The sequence below is a fragment of the Amblyraja radiata genome, chromosome 4, assembly GCF_010909765.2.
Source record: "Amblyraja radiata isolate CabotCenter1 chromosome 4, sAmbRad1.1.pri, whole genome shotgun sequence".
Classification (NCBI taxonomy): Eukaryota; Metazoa; Chordata; class Chondrichthyes; order Rajiformes; family Rajidae; genus Amblyraja; species Amblyraja radiata.
This window is the reverse complement of record NC_045959.1, coordinates 103,795,207-103,816,829: the sequence shown is the minus strand read 5'-3', so window position 1 is coordinate 103,816,829 and position 21,623 is coordinate 103,795,207. Positions and strand designations below refer to the sequence as shown.

The following is a 21,623-nucleotide window of genomic DNA, read 5'->3' as shown; positions in this document are numbered from 1 at the left end:
TAAATCAGCTTAGTTTTTGCTGCAGGCATTTACATCCTTCCCTGGGTCTGGTGGTCCGGCCCACGCAGATGCAATCTCCCCCTCAGTAATTAAAGCAAGACATCTCTCGTCTTGTACTCAGATCCTTGTGTAATACAAGTCAACACCCATTGTTTTCCTTATCGCTTACTGTAACTGTGTGCTAATTTCCAGCAATTCATGCACAAGGATGTCTACATCCCTCCGAACATCAACACCTTTCAAATTCTCACATTGCCAGAGTGGATGACTTCACAAGCTTGGTCGGAGCCATTGTAATAGCCAAGTTAAAGGGAAAGTCTGTGATGAAAATAATGCCAACACCAACCCTGATCTACCTGCTCATCTGATAGCCCGGATAATCCAAAATCTGCCAATCCATATCCCTCAATTTTCTGCATTTCTATGTGCCAATCTAAAAGTCTCTCAAGTCCCACTATTGTATCTGTCTCAACCACCACCCCTGGCAGCGCGTTCCAGGCTAGCACCCTCTGTGTAAAAAATAAAACGTGTCCACACATCTCCTTTAAACGTTGGTACACAAAAATGCTGGAGAAACTCAGCGGGTGCAGCAGCATCTATGGAGCGAAGGAAATAGGCAACGTTTCGGGCCGAAACCCTTCCTCAGACTCTGAGGGAAGGGGGAATCACAGAGCGGGAGCTGTTAGAGAGGAGGTTGTGAAATTGGCTCCGGAGGGAGGAGGAGAACTTCTTCAAAGCAGGCATACCTTGAGGAGATTTCGCAGTGGAGTAGGCAAAGTGTTTAAGAAGGAACTGCAGATGCTGGAAAATCGAAGGTAGACAAAAATGCTGGAGAAACTCAGCGGGTGCAGCAGCATCTATGGAGCGAAGGAAATAGGCAACGTTTCGGGCCGAAACTGTTCCTTTAAACATTGCCCTTCTCATTGCCCTTCTCACCTTAAAGCTTTGTCCTCAAATTTTTTCATCCTGGGAAAAAAAAAGGTTCTGACCCTATCTATGCCTCTCATAATTCTATGCCTCTCATTTTCACCCAGAGAGTTGTGAATCTGTGGAATTCTCTGCCACAGATGGCAGTGGAGGCCAATTCACTGGATGTATTCAAAAGAGAGTTAGATATAACTCTTAAGGCTAACTCTTCCCCCGCACAATTAAAGCATGGAATAATCTCCACCCTGCTATAGTTACCCAACCAGATGCAACTAAATTTAAAGTAGCTCTTTCTTCCCAATAATCCTTTCTGGCTTAAGCCCTCCCTCCACCACCTCCAGTTTAAATTCCATTTGGAATATTTTGGAGGACCAAGAAACCAAGAACCAAGAATCAAGGGATATTGGGAGAAAGCAGGTACTGGGTACTGATTCCGGATGATCAGCAATGATCCTATTGAATGGCGGTGCTGGCTCGAAAGGCCAAATGTCCTGCTCCTGCACCTATTTTCTATCTTTCTATTTAAGAAAATAAGGACAAAAAAACAGCACAAATTCCCATTGCAGGGCCACTAGTTCGCCAGAATGGCAACACTTCATCGGATGGCCGAACGCACATGGAGGTGGATGAACATGCCTGGGGGCCTTCGTCCGACACCAGAAATCAACGGAGAGGATTTTCCGAGGCAGCCGAACTCCAAGCGTTTGCCAAAGGGCAGCTAAACTCCAACGGCCATGAATAATGAAAGGCCTGGACAGAGTGGATGCGGAGGGTGTATCCACTAGTGGGAGAGTCTAGGACTAGAGGTCATAGTCTCAGAATTAAAAGACGTTCTTTTAGGAAGGAGACGAGGAGTAATTTCTTTAGTCAGAGGGTGGTGAATCTGTGGAATTCTTTGTCACAGAAGGCTGTGGAGGCCAAGTCAGATCGGGAGGTCCGGGCCGCTGAGGAGGATTTTCACCGTCGGGGTTCGGCGTCGGCGTTCCATCAGCCCGGCGAGAGGGCCTGAGCATCGGGCCGCCCGGGGTGGCGACTGCGGGTGCTCGGAAGGCCCCAACCACGGGTGAACATCTGGGAAGATCGGCGGGGAGGCTGGCTGGACTATGGTGACTTCCTCAACTTGGTGCCATTGTGTTAAGTTGTGTCGTGGACTTTCTGTGTTTGTGCTTTTTTTTAAAAATTCTATTTTATTTTTTAATATGTTTTATTATTTATTATTTATTTATTTTTATGATGCTGACTGCAAAGGGAAATTCATTTCGTTGTCTCTAATTGAGACAATGACAATACATTTGAATACAAAGTGGATATTTTTAAGGCAGAGATAGATAGATTCTTGATTTGCACAGGTGTCAGAGGTTATGGGGAGAAGGCAAGAGAATGGGGTTAGGAGGGAGAGATAGATCAGCCATGATTGAATGGCGGAGTAAACTTGATGGACCGAATGGCCTAATTCTGCTCCTATCACTTATGATCTTATGATTTCGCTTGGCGGCTTTGGGCACAGAAGTATGAAAATGCATGCCTCCAGATTCAGGGACAGTTTCTTCCCAGCTGTGATCGGGCAACTGAATCATCTTACCGCAACCAGAGAGCAGTCCTGAACTACTACCCTTGGATTATCCTTGATCGGACTCTGATGGCTTTACCTTGCACTAAACGTTATTCCCTTATCATGTATCTACACACTGTAAATGGCTCGATTGTAATCATGTATTGTCTTTCCGCCGACTGGTTAGCACGCAACAAAAGCTTTTCACTGCGCCTCGGTACACGTGACAATAAACTAAACTGAACTGAACTCCTCGGATGCGGAACTGCCCGAAAGCTCGTTGGACATGGGATGGAGTAGCTGGGGACTTTGGGCGTGGGGAGCAAGGGCCGCTCGGAGGGTTCTGGTTGATTACTGCGCAAACACCTCATCAGTGGTTATCTCGCGCAGGTGAACCGGGGTATTGCCTTTCAGGCAGGCTGCAGGAAAAGTTACCCGCGGGACACAAGATGGCTGGGCAAGGGCAAGAGAGGGATGACAGTTCGCTGGCTGAGCCGGTCGTGGGCGACGGAGGGGATCGGGAGCCGCTCCAGTAGAACGAACACCCGGGAAACCGGACTTTGAACTCGGGGATACACAAAAAAGCTGGAGAAACTCAGCGGGTGCAGCAGCATCTATGGAGCGAAGGAAATAGGCAACGTTTCAGGCCGAAACCCTGAACCCGGGGAAATGGCACCAAACATGGCGGCGCCGACATTGTATGCAAAATGAAATTCACTACGTAACGGAATGGAATGCTTTATTGTCACAAGTGACAATGCACAGTGTTTACTTTTGGGTGACAATAAATATTCAATAAATATCCAATAAAACCCAGTTAATGGAGTTTTTCATAGAGGTTCCAGTGAAGATGTGGCAACAAAAGTTCAGGGTGAAACCTGAAGAGGGAGCAAGCTGCCTGTTGCAAGGAATGGGAAAGCTTAAAGGATGCATCGCCGGCCAGAACAGATCAAAATCAATAGACCCAGAGATCAGGCACCTTGTGTGTCGGAAGCAACTGCAGATGCTGGTTCAAACCAAAGATAGACACAAAAAGCTGGAGTAACTCAGCGGGACAGGCAACATCTCTGGAGAGAAGGAATGGATGACATTTCGGGCCGAGACCCTTCTTCAGAATAGTGGGTGATGTTTCGGGCCTAGACCCTTCTTCAGGCACATTACATCTGTTCCCTTATCCCTCACAAGGTGAGGGAGGTTGAGAAGGATGAGGGGGTACCTCATTGAAACTTACCGACTAGGGCAGGGCCTGGATAGAGTGGATGTGGAGAGGATGTTTCCACTAGTGGGAGAGTCTAGGACAAGAGACCACAGCCTCAGCATAAAAAGACATTCCTTTAGAAAGGACATTCCAAAGACGTTCAGGTTTGTAGGTTAATTGGCTTCGGTAAAGGTTGTAAATTGTCCCTAGTGTGTGTAGGATGGCGTTAGGGAAGGGGGATCGCTGGTCAGCGCGGACTCGGTGGGCCGATGGGCCAGTTTCCACACTGTATCTCTAAACTCAAAACATCCTTAATTGCTTATGTGGTTGATAGATTCCTCCAGCAGCTTTCGCTGTGAGCACTAGGCGAGAGAATCGTTAACGTTGTACGTACATAGACAATAGGTGCAGGAGTAGGCCATTCAGCCCTTCGAGCCAGCACTGCCATTCAATACGATCATGGCCGATCATTCAGAATCAGTACCCCGTTCCTGCTTTCTCCCTATTTTCCCTTGATTCCATTAGCCCCAAGAGCTCTCTCTTGAATACATCAATACATACAACTGACTTGAAGGGCATGTGTTTTCTCAGCTCTGGCCCACCATCCAAACATATGGGAAAAAACCAGATCACAGATGCATCCTTGGCTGCTAGCAGTAGGTTGGTCTGGCCTGCTGCCAAACAGCAACATTCAGTGGCCCTTAAACAATCCCGACGTGAGGGACAAGCGACGTTAATAAGGATGTAAGAACTGCATGTTTGCCAAAGGTTCTCCAGGGGCTCCAAGGCACTGACTTCATCAGGTATCAAATAGAAATGGATTTGGGAGGGTCAAAGCACCCATTCTATTTATCCTCGCGACAACCTAGTCACAAATCTAGGACAGGCACCATCCCTGGAGAACATGGGTAGGCAAGGTTTCAGGTCGGGACTCTAAGGGAAGGGTGTATTAAGCTGGAAAGTGTGCAGGGAAGATTTAGTCATAGAGTCACAGAGTGTGGAAACAGGCCCATCTGCCCAACGTACCCACACTGACCAACATGCCCCATCTACACTAATCCCACCTGCCTGCATTTGGCCCATCTTCCTCTGAGGCTGTGCTATACATCCAGCTGCCTTAATGTTTCTTAAACGTTCATGCGTTCTCGGGGCAGAATGAGGCCATTCAGCCCATCAAGTCTATTCTGCAATTCAATCATGGCCGATCCATCTGTCCCACTCAACGGCATTCTCCTGCCTTCTCCCCATAACCTCTAACGTTGCGATAGTACCTGCTTCAAATACCTCCAACCAGCAGCTCGTTCCATACAACCACTGCACTTTGTGGGTAAAAAAAATGTCCCCCTCGAGTCCTTGTTAAATCTTTCACCCCTCACCTCAAGCCTATTGGGACGACAGATGGCACAATGGGCTAAGTGTTCGGCTGGCAACCGGAAGGTAGCCGGTTCGAATCCCGCTTGGAGTGCATACTGTCGTTGTGTCCTTGGGCAAGACACTTCACCCACCTTTGCCTGTGTGTGAATGTGTGTAAATGTGTGTGAGTGATTGGTGGTGGTCGGAGGGGCTGTAGGCGCAGATTGGCAGCCACGCTTCCGTCAGTCTGCCCCAGGCAGCTGTGGCTACAGAAGTAGCTTACCACCACCGAGTGTGACTGAGGAGTGAATTAATAATGTGATGTTGAGTATTAGAAAGGCGCTATATAAATCCCATCCATTATTATTATTATGTCCTCTGGTTCTTGATTTTCCTACTAGGCAAAAGCCTGAAGAAGGATCCTGATCTGTAACATCAACTAACATCACCTTCTCCAGGGATGCTGCCTGATCTGCTGAGTTACTCCAGCATTTTGTGTTCTTCCTTGGTAAGCCAGCGTGTACAGTTTCTTGTTTCTACAAATCTGGGACAATGGCCAAGCAATCCGGGCAAGGTTTCTCAGAAATAAATAAGAGTCTGAAGAAATAAGGGTCCCGTTCAGAGATGTTGACTATCCATGTTTAGAGAAAATGTCCACCCCCCATTCCTTCCCCCAACTCACAGTGCCTGATTAAGGATAGTGAAGAAGAAATTTTCCTCCATGGAGCTTAAAATTATTAGTGAGCCGCACAAACCGCTTATTACCAAGCTCGTTGGTAAACAATTTCCACACTGTTCCCATTCAAGCGGTGCTTAAATTAGCACTGGTTTAGTCACTCAGTAAGTCTACTACAATTAAACCAAACAAGGTACAGGGTCATGGATTCATACAGCATGGAATCAGGCCCTTTGGCCCAACTTGCCAATGCCGACCAAAACTCCCCATCAACACTAGTCCCATATGCCCGCGTTTGGCCCATATCCCTCTTCACCAAGGGTCACCAACCTGGGGTAAATGTACCCTCTAGCCTGCCCATCCTCTCCCCTTAGCTCAGCCCCTCAAGTCCAGGCAACATCCTCATAAATCTCCCTTGCACCCTTTCCAGTTTAACGACATCCTCCCTACAGCAGGGTGATCGTCCAAATGCAGCCTCACTAACATCCTGTCCAACCGTAACATAGAACGTAGGTGCAGGAGTAGGCCATTCGGCCCTTCAAGCCAGCACCGCCATTCAATATGATCATGGCTGATCATCCACAATCAAGGATTCAAGGTCCAATTAAGGTACAGTGAAATTCGAATTACCATACCGCCATACTAAAAAAATGAAACAAGACACACAACTACATGTTCCTGCTTTTGCTCCATATCCCTTGATTCTGTTGGCCCTTAGAGCGAAATCTAACTCTCTCCTGAATACATCGACATTTCGCCATAATAAAAATTCCACTATCTCTCTCGATTGCTATTGTGAATCTAAAGTCATGTTACTGAAACTCCCCTTCATTCAATTATGGAACAAGCCAGCTGTTTGAATTTTCAAATGATATTACAGCATCATAAAACATTTTTATAAAAAGGATGCCCTCAGTATTAGACATTTCTGCGCCAGATATTCTTGGAGTTGCCTCTCTATAGGTGTTTTAAGCATTAGATTAGCATGAGAGAAATTATACGTGGACTTGGAAACAAAGCAGACACAAAGAACAGCTTGCAGCTGGATAAACCACCAGGGTACACAGGCCACGCGGGGAATGGTTTACAGTAGATAGTCTCGGCTTGAAATATGAAGTTAACACAAGGCAATTGCTCTCTGGATAATGGCCATTAAGAGTGCAAAAGATATTTTGCAGCTACGAGGTCTCTTGAGCTGACACTTCAATAAGCGCACACTAATTAAGTTCATCGCTAAACCACTTTCCTTCTTCAAATTTTTCTCCTTCGTCCACTTTTCCAGAAGACACCGAAACATGCTGGGGGTGGAGTTCCACGGGTCCGCCGGTAATTAAACCAAATTAATTATCAATTCGCTCACTGGCTAACAGGAGCCCGTGCTCAAAAACCACCGCACGCATCTCCAGCAGCAGCAGCAGCAGCAGCTGTTGTTGTGGGGAATCTGGGCTAAAACTTCCCCAACATCAGGGAAACCATCAAATAACAAACAGGCCTCGTGTGTAGGAAGGAGCAGCAGATGCTGGTTTAAAGTGTAGACAGTAAAAGCTGGAGTTACTCAGCGGGACAGGCAGCGTCTCTGGAGAGAAGGGATGGGTGACGTCTCGACCCGAAAAACATCACCCATTCCTTCTCTCCAAAGACGCTGCCTGGCCCGCTGAGTGACTCCAGCATTTTGTGTCTAATAACAGGCCTTAATTGCTGTCCAAGCTGCCATCAGCTAGACCAGCACTAAAGGTTCACATCTTTCTGCCAAACACTGGAACAGTTACTGATTGAGGGCTTGTTGAGTTTGATTGAAATTGGTGCACAATAAAGCTGAGGACTATATTCTGCGTTCCCAAGCTTCCCCTTCCGTACGCCAGGGTCCGGTCCGATTCAACTCTACCCCATTGAGCACATTGTACTTGGTCTATGGAACTGGTGCGGCCCAATGCTGAAAACTGAGTATCTTTCCCTTCATTCTGTTCTTCTTCTTTCGTGTCCTTATGCTATATAGCGGCTCGCCACTGTGTACACATCGTTGCGCTACTGGAGATTGTTAAGGGCTTGGACACGCTAGAGGCAGGAAACATGTTCCCGATGTTGGGGGAGTCCAGAACCAGGGGCCACAGTTTAAGAATAAGGAGTAAGCCATTTAGAACGGAGATGAGGGAACACTTTTTCTCACAGAGTGTGGTGAGTCTGTGGCATTCTCTGCCTCAGAGGGCGGTGGAGGCAGGTTCTCTGGATGCTTTCAAGAGAGAGCTAGATAGGGTTCTTAAAAATAGGGGATATGGGGAGAAGGCAGGAACAGGGTACTGATTGGGGATGATCAACCATGATCACATTGAATGGCGGTGCTGGCTCGAAGGGCCGAATGGCCTACTCCTGCACCTATTGTCTATTGGAGTGTTAAGTGCAAGGCCTGCAGTAGTACATGGATTATCCAGCAATGGGCATTGCAGTAGGCGTTGCATTGTCTGGGTCTGTGTGCCACAGTCACAGGTTGTTGTATCCTCGATGCATTGTCACCCTTGACCGCCCGACCCCGGTTCACAGTCGGTTGAGACATCTCCAGTTCAACCAGTGTCCATCAGCACCTGGTGGTAAGCGGACTGCTGCTGGGATGTGCCCATCTTGGTGGAAATAGGGACAGTGGCTGGTTACCATTCTGTTTATTGTACTTCAGATTGGCTTGATTGTATTGATGTATAATATTATCTCATTGGGTTGGACAATAATAAAGTGAAACCTCAACCTTAATCCAGGGCCAGAGGACGCAAAGTGCCGGAGTAACTCCGCAGGTCAGGCAGCATCTCTGGATACATGGATAGGAGAACATGTTTCGGGTCGGGATCCTTCATCAGTTATAAGTGATAGGAGCAGAATTAGGCCATTCGGCCCATCGAGTCTACTCCACCGTTCAATCATGTCAAATTTATCTTTCGCTCTTAACTCCATTCTCCTGCCTCCCCCCCCCCCCTATAACCTCTGACACCGTACTAATCAAGAATCTATCTGTCTCTGTCCTAAAATATCCATTGGCTAGGCCTCCACAACTTCCTGTGGCAATGAATTCCACAGGTTCACCACCCTCTGACTAAAGACTGATTCTTCAGACTGATTGTAGAGGGGGGAGGGAGGGAGGGAGAGGAAAACTGGTTACAGGGAGAGGCTGGGCAGGTAATAGGTGGACAAAGGCAAGAGATATGGCACTGAATTAACCAACAATGTCACATTCTGCTGTAAATATCTGAGCAAATACATAACTGGTAGGTGCTAGTTATAAGGCATGTAGTTCTGCTATTACACAATAGTTGCATTCCTATGAAAGCATGTTATAGAAAATTGTCTAATGAAAATAACCGGTGCAAATGGAGTTTGGGGCTCGAGAGCGCAGAAAGGAACTGCAGATGCTTTATTTTAACTGAAGACAGACACAAAGTACTGGAGTTACTCAGTGGGTCAGGCAGCATCTCTGGAGAAAAAGGATGGGTGACGTTTCAGGTCGGGACCCTTCTTCAGTCTGGTGACATTCCGGGTCGGAACCCTTCTCAACATCAACCATCCTTTTTCTCCAGAGATGCTGCCTGACCCGTTGTGTTACTCCAGCACTTTCTATCTATTCAGGGGCTAGTGTTTCAGACTCATAACGACAAAGTCTTTCTCTCACCACCCTCCCCCCCCCCCCCCAACAGATTTTCAAAATTAAGAAATGTATTTTTAATAGCTACAAGTTTATTTAGTATTTAGTTACCGAAAGCTAAAAATAATAAAGGCTGCCTGTTACATTGTTTAATAGAGCAACATTGTACAAGTGTCAGTAGGTGATAGCTTGTTAATTTCAATGGCCGCACACGGTTACATAGAAACACAGGAAATAGGTGCAGGAGTAGGCCATTCGGCCCATCGATCCAGCACCGCTATTCAATATGATCATGGCTGATCATTCAAAATCAGTACCCGGTTCCTGCTTTCTCCCCATATCCCTTGATTCCGTTAGCCTAAGAGCTATATCTAATTCTCTCTTGAATACATTCAGTGAAATGGTCTCCACTGCCTTCTGTGGCAGAGAATTCCACAGACTCGCAACTCTCTGGGTGAAAAGTTTTTCTTCATCTCAGTCATAAATGGCCTGCCCTATATTATTAAACTGTCACCACTTGTTCTGGACTCCCCAACACGGGGAACATTTTTCCTGCCTCTTTCCTGTCCAAACCCTTAATAAATTTATATGTTTCTATAAGACCCCTCTCTTCCTTCTAAATACCTGAGTATACAAGCCCAGTCGATCCATTCTTTCATCATATGTCAGTCCCGTCATCCCCGGAATTAACCTGGTGAACCTACACTGTACTCCCTTGACAGCAAGAATGACCTTCCTCAAACTAGGAGACCAAAACTGCACACAATACTCCAGGTGCGGTCTCACCAGGGCCCTGTACAACAGCAGTAGGACCTCCTTGCTCCTATACTCAAATCCTCTAGCTATGAAAGTAGCAGCTGTGTTCTTACAAAACAATAATGTCTGACTACTGCCAGAAGGTTACATGGAAAGCGTTTTTTTCAGAGACTGTTTTTGACATCAAGACAGCTTTTTCCCGTGCTTGTCAATTTTACTTGTCAATTTCAGTAGTTTTTTATTTCCTGAAATCATTTTTTATCCAATTTGGTCCATGTCATCCAGTGTTCCCTAATTCATCAATTGCATTATATCCAAATCACATTTTGGAAACCATTTTGGAAACTCTTTTCCAAGTTGTGAGAGAAAATATACTTTTACTTCTGGAGATGAAAAACACTTAGATCTCCTCAAATGCCAACAGAAATAGAAGACACCGACATCATTCGTCAGGCCGGCTCATTGAAAGTGTTGTTCCTCTGTTGAGGGCGGCACGGTGGCGCAGCGGCAGGGTTGCTGCCTTACAGCGCCAGAGACCAGGGTTTGATCCAGGGATTTCTCCGGGTGCTCCGATTTCCTCCCACTCTCCAAAGAGGTGCAGGTTCGTCGGTTAATTGGCTTCTGTAAATTGTCCCCAGTGTGTAGGATAGAGCTGGAGTGCGGGCGATCACGGCCAGGGCAGACTCGATGGGCCGAAGGGCCCGTTTCCACGCTGAACCTCTGAACTTTCTTCCCCTACCATGTTCTTACATATTAAGATGCAAGCTGTGAACAAGATCAAGCTACAAATACTCAACCCTGCTCCACGATTCAATTCAACAACCATAGCTGAAATGATGGGAAGCTCAACTCTGCAATTTTTCTACCCTCTGTGACTTTTCAATCCCCTCGCTCATCAAGAATCGACCTCTGCCTTAAAGTTATTCACAAACTGCTTCCACACGGATGATCACAGGTCGGCACAGACTCGGTGGGCTGAAGGGCCCATTTCAACACTGTATCTTTAAAGTGAATTCAAGTAAACTTTCTGAGGCAAAGTCTACAAAAGAATTATAACTCTGTGACAAGCAAATTGTAACTCATTAGTCTAATCTTCTTTCGTCAGAGGGTGGTGAATCTGTGGCACGCATTGCCACCGAAGGCTGTGGAGGCCGAGTCAATGGGTATTTTTAAGGCAGAAGTTGATAGATTCTCGATTAGTATGGGTGACCGGGGTTATGGAAAGAATGCAGGAGAATGGGGTTAGGAGAGAGAGAGAGATAGATCAGCCATGATTGAATGGCAGAATAGACTTGATGGGCCAATTGGCCTAATTCTGCTCCGAGAACTTATGAACATATGAACCATTTTGATAACGTGATTCATTTTTTAGTTTTCCTGCCAAAAATTCATAATGATCTTCACTCCGCATTAAACACTGCTTGCCAGATCTTTGCCAACTCACTTCATCTAACTATGTAGGAAGGAACTGCAGATGCTGGTTTACACCAAAGATAGACACAAAATGCTTGAGTAACTCAGCGGGACAGGCAGCATCTCTGGAGAAAAGGAATGAGTGATGGTTCGGGTCAAGACCCTTCATCACCACTTCCTTCTCCCCAGAGATGCTGCCTGTCCCGCTGAGTTACTGCAGCATTTTGTGTCTATCTTCACTTAGTCTAACTACATCTCTTTAGAGTCTCTTCATAATTTACTTTTCTAGTCATTAACAAATTTGGCAACTGTGTCTTTGGTGCTTTCATCCAGGTCAGGTAGTAACAATCAGGTAGTACTGATTCCTGTCAAATTAGTGTAGTTTAGAAATACAGCAAGGAAACAGGCCCTTCGGCCCACTGAGTCCGCATAGACCAGCGATCTCCGTGGATTAGCACTATCCTACGCACATCGGGGACAATTTACGCTTACACCAAGCCAATTAACCTACAAACCTGTACGTCTTTGGAGTGTGGGAGGAAACCAAAAATCTCGGCGAAACCCCACGCAGGCCACAGGGAGAATGTACAAACTCCGCACAGACAGCGCCCGTAGTCGGGATCGAACCCGGGGTCAAGGCAGCAACTCTACCGCTGCGCCACCGTGCTGCCCCCAATTGGTCGAACACGATTTCCCTTTCACAATTCCACACTGACTTTGCCCCATTGTTTTAATTCTTTCCAATCACCCAACGTATCACCCTCAATAACCAACATGTTCATGATGGCAAGCCTGTTCCCTCGCCTTTTGACCAGATGAGTTACTTCCAATTTAATAGCACCTTCCCGAATCCTCCAAAGTATGGAAAAATAAAACCATCAGAAATGGTTAAATCCATTGGATGGATAGATAAATCCATCAATTTTTTAATCACCAGCCACTTCCTTGAAGACTAAGATCACCAAGGTCCAGGGAATTTTAGTTTAAGAGTTCAAGTTACGTTTATCGTCACGTGCAACAATTGGTACAGTGAGATTTGAGTTACCGTACAGCCATACGAATAAAAAGAACGCAATACACGATAGAATTCAACATGAACATCCCCCACACAGCGGAATCAACGTTCCCCACTGTGAGGGAAGGCAATAAAGTTCAGTCACCTTCCACTTTGTTCACCCGTGGTCGGGGCCTAGAACCCTCCGCAGTTGTCGCTACGGACGGCCCGATGTTTCAGGCCCTCTCGCCGGGATGATCGGAGCTCCGGCGTCGGAACGGAGAACACTCTCAGAACGTACAAACTCCGTACAGGCAGCACCCGTAGTCAGGATTGAACCTGGGTCTCTGGCGCTGTAAGGCAGCAACTCTACCGCTGCGCCACCGTGCCGCCCCAGTTATTGTTATCCTGCCGCTCCAAATTCCCCAACTATTTTCTAAGGGTCCGACCCGCCTTTTCAACTCCTGATATTTCAGGAATCTTAATCGAGGTTTCCCCATAGCAAAACTATAAGCAAAATACCTCCCATCTCGTTGCATCCCATCATTAATTCCACTCACTTTCTACACGAACAATGGACACTTTGTTAGTTCTCCTGCTCATAAGTTTTCATTCAAACTTTTATTGTTTTTGCGTTTCTGACGGGGCCTTCTTCTATTTAATGATTTCCCGTTCTTTTTAGTGCTTTTACAGTGTTTTCTTTTAAATAATGTCCACTTTTTTTGATCAGTCCTGTCTTCACATAACTATTAGTTTAGATTATTATTGTCACGTGTACCGAGGTACAGTGAAAAGCTTTATTGATGGCTGTCGTGTCGTCAACAAAAGACTGTCCCTGATTACAATCAGGCCGTTCACAGTGTACAGATACGGGATAAAGGGATGTCGTGCAAAATAAAGTCTGATTAAAGATAGCTCAAAGGTCTCCACTGAGGTGAGTGGGAGATAATGACCACTACCAGCTGGTGAGAGGACAGTTCGGTTGTTTGATAACACCTCGAAAGAAACTGTCCCTGGATCTTTCGGTGTGTTTTCAGACTTCTGTACCTCTTGCCTGATGGGAGAGGGGAGAAGAGGGAGTGACTAGGGTGAGGCCGCTCCTTGATGCTGCTGGTGACCTTGCAGAGGTTAATTAGACAATAGACAATAGGTGCAGGAGTAGGCCATTCAGCCCTTCGAGCCAGCACCGCCATCCAATGTGATCATGGCTGATCATCCACAATCAGAACCCCGTTCCTGCCTTCTCCCCATATCCCTTGACCCCGCCATCTTTAAGAGCCTCTCTCTTGAAAGTATCCAGAGAACCTGCCTCCACAGCCCTCTGAGGCAGAGAATTTCACAGACTCACAACTCTCTGTGTGAAAAAGTGTTTCCTCGTCTCCGTTCTAAATGGCTTACCCCTTATTCTTATACTGTGGCCCCTTGTTCTGGACTCCCCCCAACATCGGGAACAATGTTTCCTGCCTCTAGCGTGTCCACTGGCCAATCCCTTAAACTAATTGTGTAGGAAGGAACTGCAGATGCCGGATTAAACTGAAGATGGACACAAAAAGCTGGAGCAACTCAGTGGGTCAGGCAGGAAAGGGAATACGTGACGTTTCGGGGCGAGATCGGGTCTGAAGAAAGGTCTCAACCCGAAAATTGCTTTTCTCCAGAGATCCTGCCTGAGCCGTTCAGTTACACTAGCTTTTTGTGTCAGTCTCCCCTTAAACTAATTTGCCAGTTCATTTTATCTGGCACCACTTCCATAACTTCATCATCATCCATATTTAAGTTAAACCACTAATCTTGGGCCTCGCGCTGAATGTAAAATGTAATCATATTATGATTGGTGCCTCCAAGGGACACCTTTACAATGAGGTCATTAATTAGTCCTATTTTCAATGCACAATGTAAGGTTTAGTATAGAACCTAGTTTGCTCTATGATGCTTTATTCTAAGAATTTATCCCAAAGAATCATCATCCAGGCTACTTTTGCCCATCTTATTTGTCCTTTAGTTTAGTGTAGTTTAGAGGTGCAGCACGGAAACAGGCCCTTCGGCCCACCGAGTCCGAGCCGACCAGCGATCCCCGTTTATGCAACCACACGCTAGGGACATTTTACCATTTTTACCAAAGCCAATTAACCTACAAACCTGCACGTCTTTGGAGTGTGGTAGGAAACCGGAGCACCCAGAGTTAACCCACACGGTCACGGGGAGAACGTACAAACTCTGTACAGACAGCACCCGTAGTCAGGATCGAACCTGGGTCTCTGCAGCGATTCTACTGCTGTGCCTCCGTGCCGCTCCTAATGTCTTGTCTAGGTGTACGGTAAAATCCCCCATCATTTTTGCCAATACTTTCTGAGCAGTTTTCATTGCACACTATCCATTGTATGGTTATTGAGAGAGGCCATATACACCACTGCAGCAACCAACCATGGTTTCATTATACGACACAAAAAGCTGGAGTTACTCAGCGGGACAGGCAGCATCTCTAGAGAGAAGGAATGGGGTGACATTTCGGGTCGAGACCCTTCTTCAGCTCTTCAAACGTCAGCCACTCCTTCTCTCCAGAGATGTTGCCTGTTCCACATAGTAACTCCAACATTTTGTGTCTATCTTCGGTTTAAACCAGCATCTGCAGTTCCTTCCTATACATGTATTCATTATATATTTTCGCCACTCAAACTGCTTCCATGCCCTGGTTTCCTGAACACAGATTATCCAGACAGTTTTTTTTCTGGAATAGATAGGGTGAATTAAGATTGACGAGGATGTTGCCAGGAGTCGAGGGTCTGAGCTATAGGAAGAGATTGGGCAGGCAATCCCTTGGAGCAATGTTTATTCCTTAGAACAATGGCATCACTGGTAGATGGGGGGTGGTCAAAAAGGCTTTTGGCACATTGGCCTTCATCAGTCAGAAACATAGAAACATAGAAACATAGAAAACAGGAGCAGGAGGAGGCTTTTCGGCCCTTCGAGCCAGCACCACCATTCATTGTGATCAAGGCTGATCGTCCCCTATCAATAACCCGTGCCTGCCTTCTCCCCATATCCCTTGACTCCACTAGCCCCTAGAGCTCTATCTAACCCTCTCTTAAATCCATCCAGTGACTTGGCCTCCACTGCCCTCTGTGGCAGGAAATTCCATAAATTCACAACTCTCTGGGTGAAAAAGTTGTTTCTCACCTCAGTCTTAAATGGCCTCCCCTTTATTCTAAGACTGTGGCCCCTGGTTCTGGACTCGCCCAACATTGGGAACATTTTTCCTGTGTCGAGTATTGAGTATAAAACGTGGGAGATCATGTCACATGATTTATACAAGACAACGGTGAGGCCGCATTTAGAGTATTGTGTTCAGTTCTGGGCACCATGTTATAGGAAAGATGTTGTCAAGCTGGAAAGGGTGCAGAGAAGGTTTACAAGGATGTTGCCAGGGTTCTAGGACCCGAGCTATAGAGAGAAGTTGGGCAGACTAGGACTTCATCCCTTGGAGCACATAGGAGGCTGAAGGGTGATCTTAAGGAAGTGTACAAAATAGATAGATAGGGGAATAAATAGGGTGACAGAGTCTTTTATCCAGGATAGAGGAATGAAACATCAGAAAACAGAGTTTTAAGGTTTAATAGGGGAAAGATTTAATAGGAACATGAGGAGCAACTGTTTGCACACACAGACAATCGACAATAGGTGCAGGAGTAGACCATTCAGCCCTTCCAGCCAGCACCGCCATTCAATGTGATCATGGCTGATCATCCCCAATCAGTACCCCGTTCCTGCCTTCTCCCCATATCCCCTGACTCCGCTATCGTTAAGAGCCCTATCTAGCTCTCTCTTGAACGTATCCAGAGAACCGGCCTCCACCGCCCTCTGAGGCAGAGAATTCCACAGGCTCACAACTCTATGTGAGAAAAAGTGTTTCCTCATCTCTGTTCTAAATGGCTCACCCCTTATTCTTAAAATGTGGTGGGTGTATGGAACGAGCTGCCAGAGGGGATAGTTGAGACAGGTACTATAACAATATTTAAAAGACACTTGGACAGGTACATGATGGATAGTAAAAGTTAAGAGGGATATGGTTCAATTGCAGGGAAATGGGACTTGCTTGGTTGGGCATCTTGGTCGGGAAGGATAGGTTGGGCAGTAGGGCCTTTTTGATTCTAAGAAGCTATTCCTATCCCACTGTGTTGATTCAAGACCATCATTAATTAACGGACCCACTCCTGCATCTCCTCATTTTCTCCTGTACGAGACGTATCTTCAACAATAAAGTCCAAATCCACATCTTCGCCCTTTACCTATTTTCCTTCGTCATTTCTCACATTATTCTCAAGCTTGAGAGGGTTCAATAAAGATTTAAGAGGATGTTGCCAGGACTAGAGGGTGTGAGCTATCGGGAGAGGTTGAGTAGGCTGGGTCGCTATTCCATGGAGCGTAGGAGGATGAGGGGAGATCTTATAGAGGTACACAAAATCATGAGGGGAATAGATCGGGTAGATGCACAGAGTCTTCTACCCAGAGTAGGGGAATCGAGGACCAGAGGACATAGGTTCAAGGTAAAGGGGAAAAGATTTAATAGGAATCTGAGGGGTAATTCTTTTCACACAGAGGGTGGTGGGTGTATGGAACAAGCTGCCAGAGGAGGTAGTTGAGGCTGGGACTATCCCAACGTTTAAGAAACAGTTGGACAGGTACATGGATAGGACAGGGTTTGGAGGGTTATCGACCAAGCGCAAGCAGGTGGGACTAGTGCAGCTGGGTCATTGTTGGCCGGTGTGGGCCAGTTGGGCCGAAGGGCCTGTTTCCACACTGTATTACTCTATGACTCTATTAACACCCCTCTCTCCAGCCACAACTATGCTCTTTGAATCCTTGCTCCAATATTTAGTTGAACATCTCGATTTAACAGGAACCCGAGGAGTAGCTTTTTTTTTTACACCAAGTGTGGTACGTGTATGGAATGGGCTGCCAGAGGAGGTAGCTGAGGTAGGTACTAACGCAACATTTGAGAAAACTTTAGACAGGTACATGGATAGGACAGGTTTCGAGGGATTTGGTCCAAATGCAGGCAGGTGGGACTAATGTAGATGGGACATGTTGGGCGGTGTGGGCAATTTGGGCTGAAGACCCTGTCTCCACACTGTATGACATTTCTGTCACCATAATTCTGCAGACTTTCCTCTTTTCTCACAAATGTATCTAGAACCTTATTGCAAGTTACCTTTGAAACTACTTCCAGTATCCTGCCAGACACGACAAAACACATCCCACTAAATACAAAATGATATCTCAATGCCCTAGGGTTCTTTCATCGGGCTGAAGTCTGTGACCGATATTCACATCATTAAAAAACATTCTATTGTCAACCATAGGAAACATTTTTGTGGAATGTCGGATAGCGTGTCTTTAGAGAAACGGTGCGGGAGCAGGCCCTTCGGCCCACTGAGTCTGTGCCGATACGCAATCACCCTGTTGGTGAGCACTATCCTACACACTAGGGACAATTAATACATTTATCGAAGCCAAGTATTACATTCCATTCCAATTAACTTGCAAACATGAAGGTCTTTGGAGTGCAGGAGGAAATGGGAGCACCCAGAGAAAAACCAACTCAGGTCACGGGGAGAAGGTACCTGTAGTCGGGATCGAACTGGGCGCGGCAAGGCAGCAATTCTACCGCTGCGCCACCGTGCCGCCTATTTGACGTGCAGACCGAATAGCGTGCTCTCGTGAACTGTTTTACGCAAGGATTAAGGTCGTGGTACAGGGAAGCTGCTGATGGCTGTGCAAACACGTGGAGCTGGCACGAGTCACCGAGGGTTGACACTGAGCTTGAGAATGGCGATAGCGAACCGGCAGCTCATTTTACACTTAGTCCAATTTTTCTTTCCCGTCTGGGGGCAAAAATGCCGATTCGCGATCATTCGCTGTCTATTTCACCGCTGCGAAGTTCAGGAAGGGAAAGTTGGGATGGTGTGGAACAGAGATAGTCACTGCAAGGCACCCGTGGCCAGTTTAGTTTAGTTTAGAGATACGGCGTGGAAACCGGCCCCTCGAGTCCTCCCCGACCAGCGATCCCTCACACAAGCCTGCACACACCTGGGACAATTATCACTTATACCAAGTAAACACAAACCCAAGCCAATTAACCTACAAAACTGGAATGCGGGAGGAAACAGAAGATTTCGGAGAAAACACACGTAGTCATGGAGAGAATGTACAAACTCCTTACAGACAGCGCCCGTAGTCAGGATCAAACCTGGGTCTCCGGCGCAGCAAGTGCCACCACATTAACTATATAACATCATGAGGGGAATAGACTTAGTTATACCTTTGACTGGCTTGCAGTGGACAGAATAAGTGCAGACTGAATGGGTGTTTCTGATTCTTTTCCCATGCATTATTGGCCTGGAACTACAGTTTATTTGAAATGAAAGGTGTATATAGATCATTGCGATACTGGTATCTCAAAGAATATACTCTTTACTTGGTAGAATAGAATAGAATAATGTTTATTGTCATTTGAACCTAAGTTCAAATGAAATTACGTTTCTGCAGTCATACAAACACGAAGAAAAAAAACAAGACACACAATTTACATAAACATCCATCACAGTGAATCTCCAAACACCTCCTCACTGTGATGGAAGGCAAAGTCTTGTCTCTCCCCTGTTCTTTATTCTTCTCCCGATGTTAAAGCCCCCCGGCGGGCGATGGTAAGTCCCGTGGCCGTTAAAGCCGCGCCGGGCGGGAGAAGTTGCCGTTGCGGGAGCTCCGAAACTGCTTTCCCCTTTGCAACAGTTAGTTACGAGGATATTGCCGGGACATGATGGCCTGAGCTATACGGAGAGGTTGAGCCCTATAGGACTTTATTCCTTGGGGCACAGGAGGCTGAGGGATTCATCTTACAATGGTGTATAAAGTCATGAGGGGAATAGACAAGGTGAATGCAGAAAGTCTTTCACCCAGGGTGGAGGCAATCCAGTTCTGGAGGACACAGATGTAAGGTGAGAGGGGAACTATTTAATAAGAAACCAAGGTTCAATCAGAAGGTGGAGGGTATATCATAAGGTCATAAGGGAGAGGAGCAGAATTAGGCCATTCGACCCATCAAGCCTACACCGCCATTCAATCATGGCTGATCTATCTCTCCCTCCTAACCCTATTCTCCTGCCTTCTCCCCATAACCTCTGACATCTGATATCAAAAATCTATCTATCCCTGCCATAAAAATACCCACTGACAGCCTTCTGTGGCAAAGAATTCCACAGATTCACCACCCTCTGACTAAAGATATTCAAGAGACAATAGGTGCAGGAGTAGGCAGGGAACGAGGGTGCATGGCTCATGATGTAGGAGATGTTAGATTCTGTGCATCACAAGTTAGATTTATCAACAGAAGATCAGTGATAGACTGAGACTGAAATCGCGTGTGTTAATTCTTTTCCCCATTTTTGTTATTATTGTTGACATTTAATAATATGAGTTATAGAGTCATACAGTACAGAAGCAGGCCCTTCAGCCCAACATGTCCATGCTGACCAAGATGCCCCATCTACACAATCCTACCTGTCTACTTATTGCCCATATCCCTCTAAACCTTTCCTGTCTATGTACCTGCTCTAGTGTCTTTTTAAACTCTGTTATAGGACCAGCTGAACTACTTCCTCTGGAAGTTTCTGGAAGTTTCCATTAGTGGAAGAGTGCAGGACGTTCTTTTAGGAAGGAGATCAGGAGGAATTCTCTGCCTCAGAGGGCGGTGGAGGCCGGTTCTCTGGATGCTTTGAAGAGAGAGCTAGATAGGGCTCTTAAAGATAGCGGAGTCAGGGGATATGGGGAGAAGGCAGGAACGGGGTAGTGATTGGGGATGATCAGCCATGATCACATTAAATGGCGGTGTTGGCTCGACGGGCAGAATGGCCTGCTCCTGCACCTATTGTCTATTGTCTAAGTGTACACATTGGACAAATATAAAGTAGCCTGTGTGACTCTATGAATATAAAGTAGTTTCATATCTATGTGTATCTAGCTGGGACACGTTGGCCGAAGGGGCCCGTTTCCACTCTGTATCTATGGTCTTTGCAAGCACGGTGACAAATGACCCGGACAAGGTGCACACGTACGGGAACACCATTACGTGGCGTGAAGTGTGCGCGATAGCAAGATGGCAACGGTATCCACTTTCCAAACTTACTCACCTTTTTGGTCACATCTTCAAAAAAACTCAATCAGATATGTGAGACACGACCTCCCACGTACAAAACCATGCTGACTCTCCCTAATCAGCCCGTGCCCATCCAAATGCCTGTATAAACTTATCCCTCGGAATACTCTCTAGTAATTTTCCAACTACGGATGTTAAGCTTATTGTTCCCAGCATTTTCCCTGCAGCCCTTCTTGAAAAGAGGCGCAACATTTGCCACCTTCCAGTCTTCCGGCACCTCTCCTGTATTTAAGGACAGCTCGTAAATTTCAACCGGGGCTCCCGCCATTTCCCCTCTAGTTTCCCGCAATGTCCTCGGATATCTCTGACGCGTATAAAGCAGCTTGTTTCCATCTCCTTTCTAAAGGGCCTGTCCCACTGTACGAGGTAATTCAAGACTTCTCCCGAGTTTTCCCCCGATTCGAACTTGGAGAATGTCCGTAGCGGGTCTGTAGGAGTCCGTGGATGTCTCGCTCGTAGCGGCTCGTAATGTTAACGGTAGGTACTCGGGAAATCCGGTAAACTCGTGACGTTTTTTCAACACTGTGAAAAATGTCCACGAGTAAAAAAATACTCGCGATGAAAAAAATGGTTACTTTTTACTCGTACGAGCCGCTACGAGACATCCACAAACTCCTACGGACCCGCTACGGACATTCTCCGAGTTCGAATCAGGGGAAAACTCGGGAGAACTCTTGAATTACCTCGTACAGTGGGACAGGCTCTTGACTCTATGAATCTAAAGCAGCTTCGTATCTACATGCATCAAGCAGGGACATGTTGGCTGATGTGGGCAAGTTGTGACGAAGGGGCCTGTTTCCACGCTGTATCACTCTGATGGTCATTGCAAGCGCGGTGACAAAAGACCCGGTCAAGGTGCACGCGCGCGGGCGCGCCGTGACGTGGCGCGTGAAGTGTGCGCGGCCGGCAAGACGGGAACG

General features: G+C 46.5%; 1 protein-coding gene across 10 annotated transcripts in view; it reads right to left on the bottom strand.

The window, feature by feature from the left end:
- Positions 1–21,623, bottom strand: part of runx1t1 (RUNX1 partner transcriptional co-repressor 1) — a 156,248-nt gene that overhangs the window by 70,179 nt on the left and 64,446 nt on the right. The gene's annotated exons all lie outside the window — the stretch shown is intronic.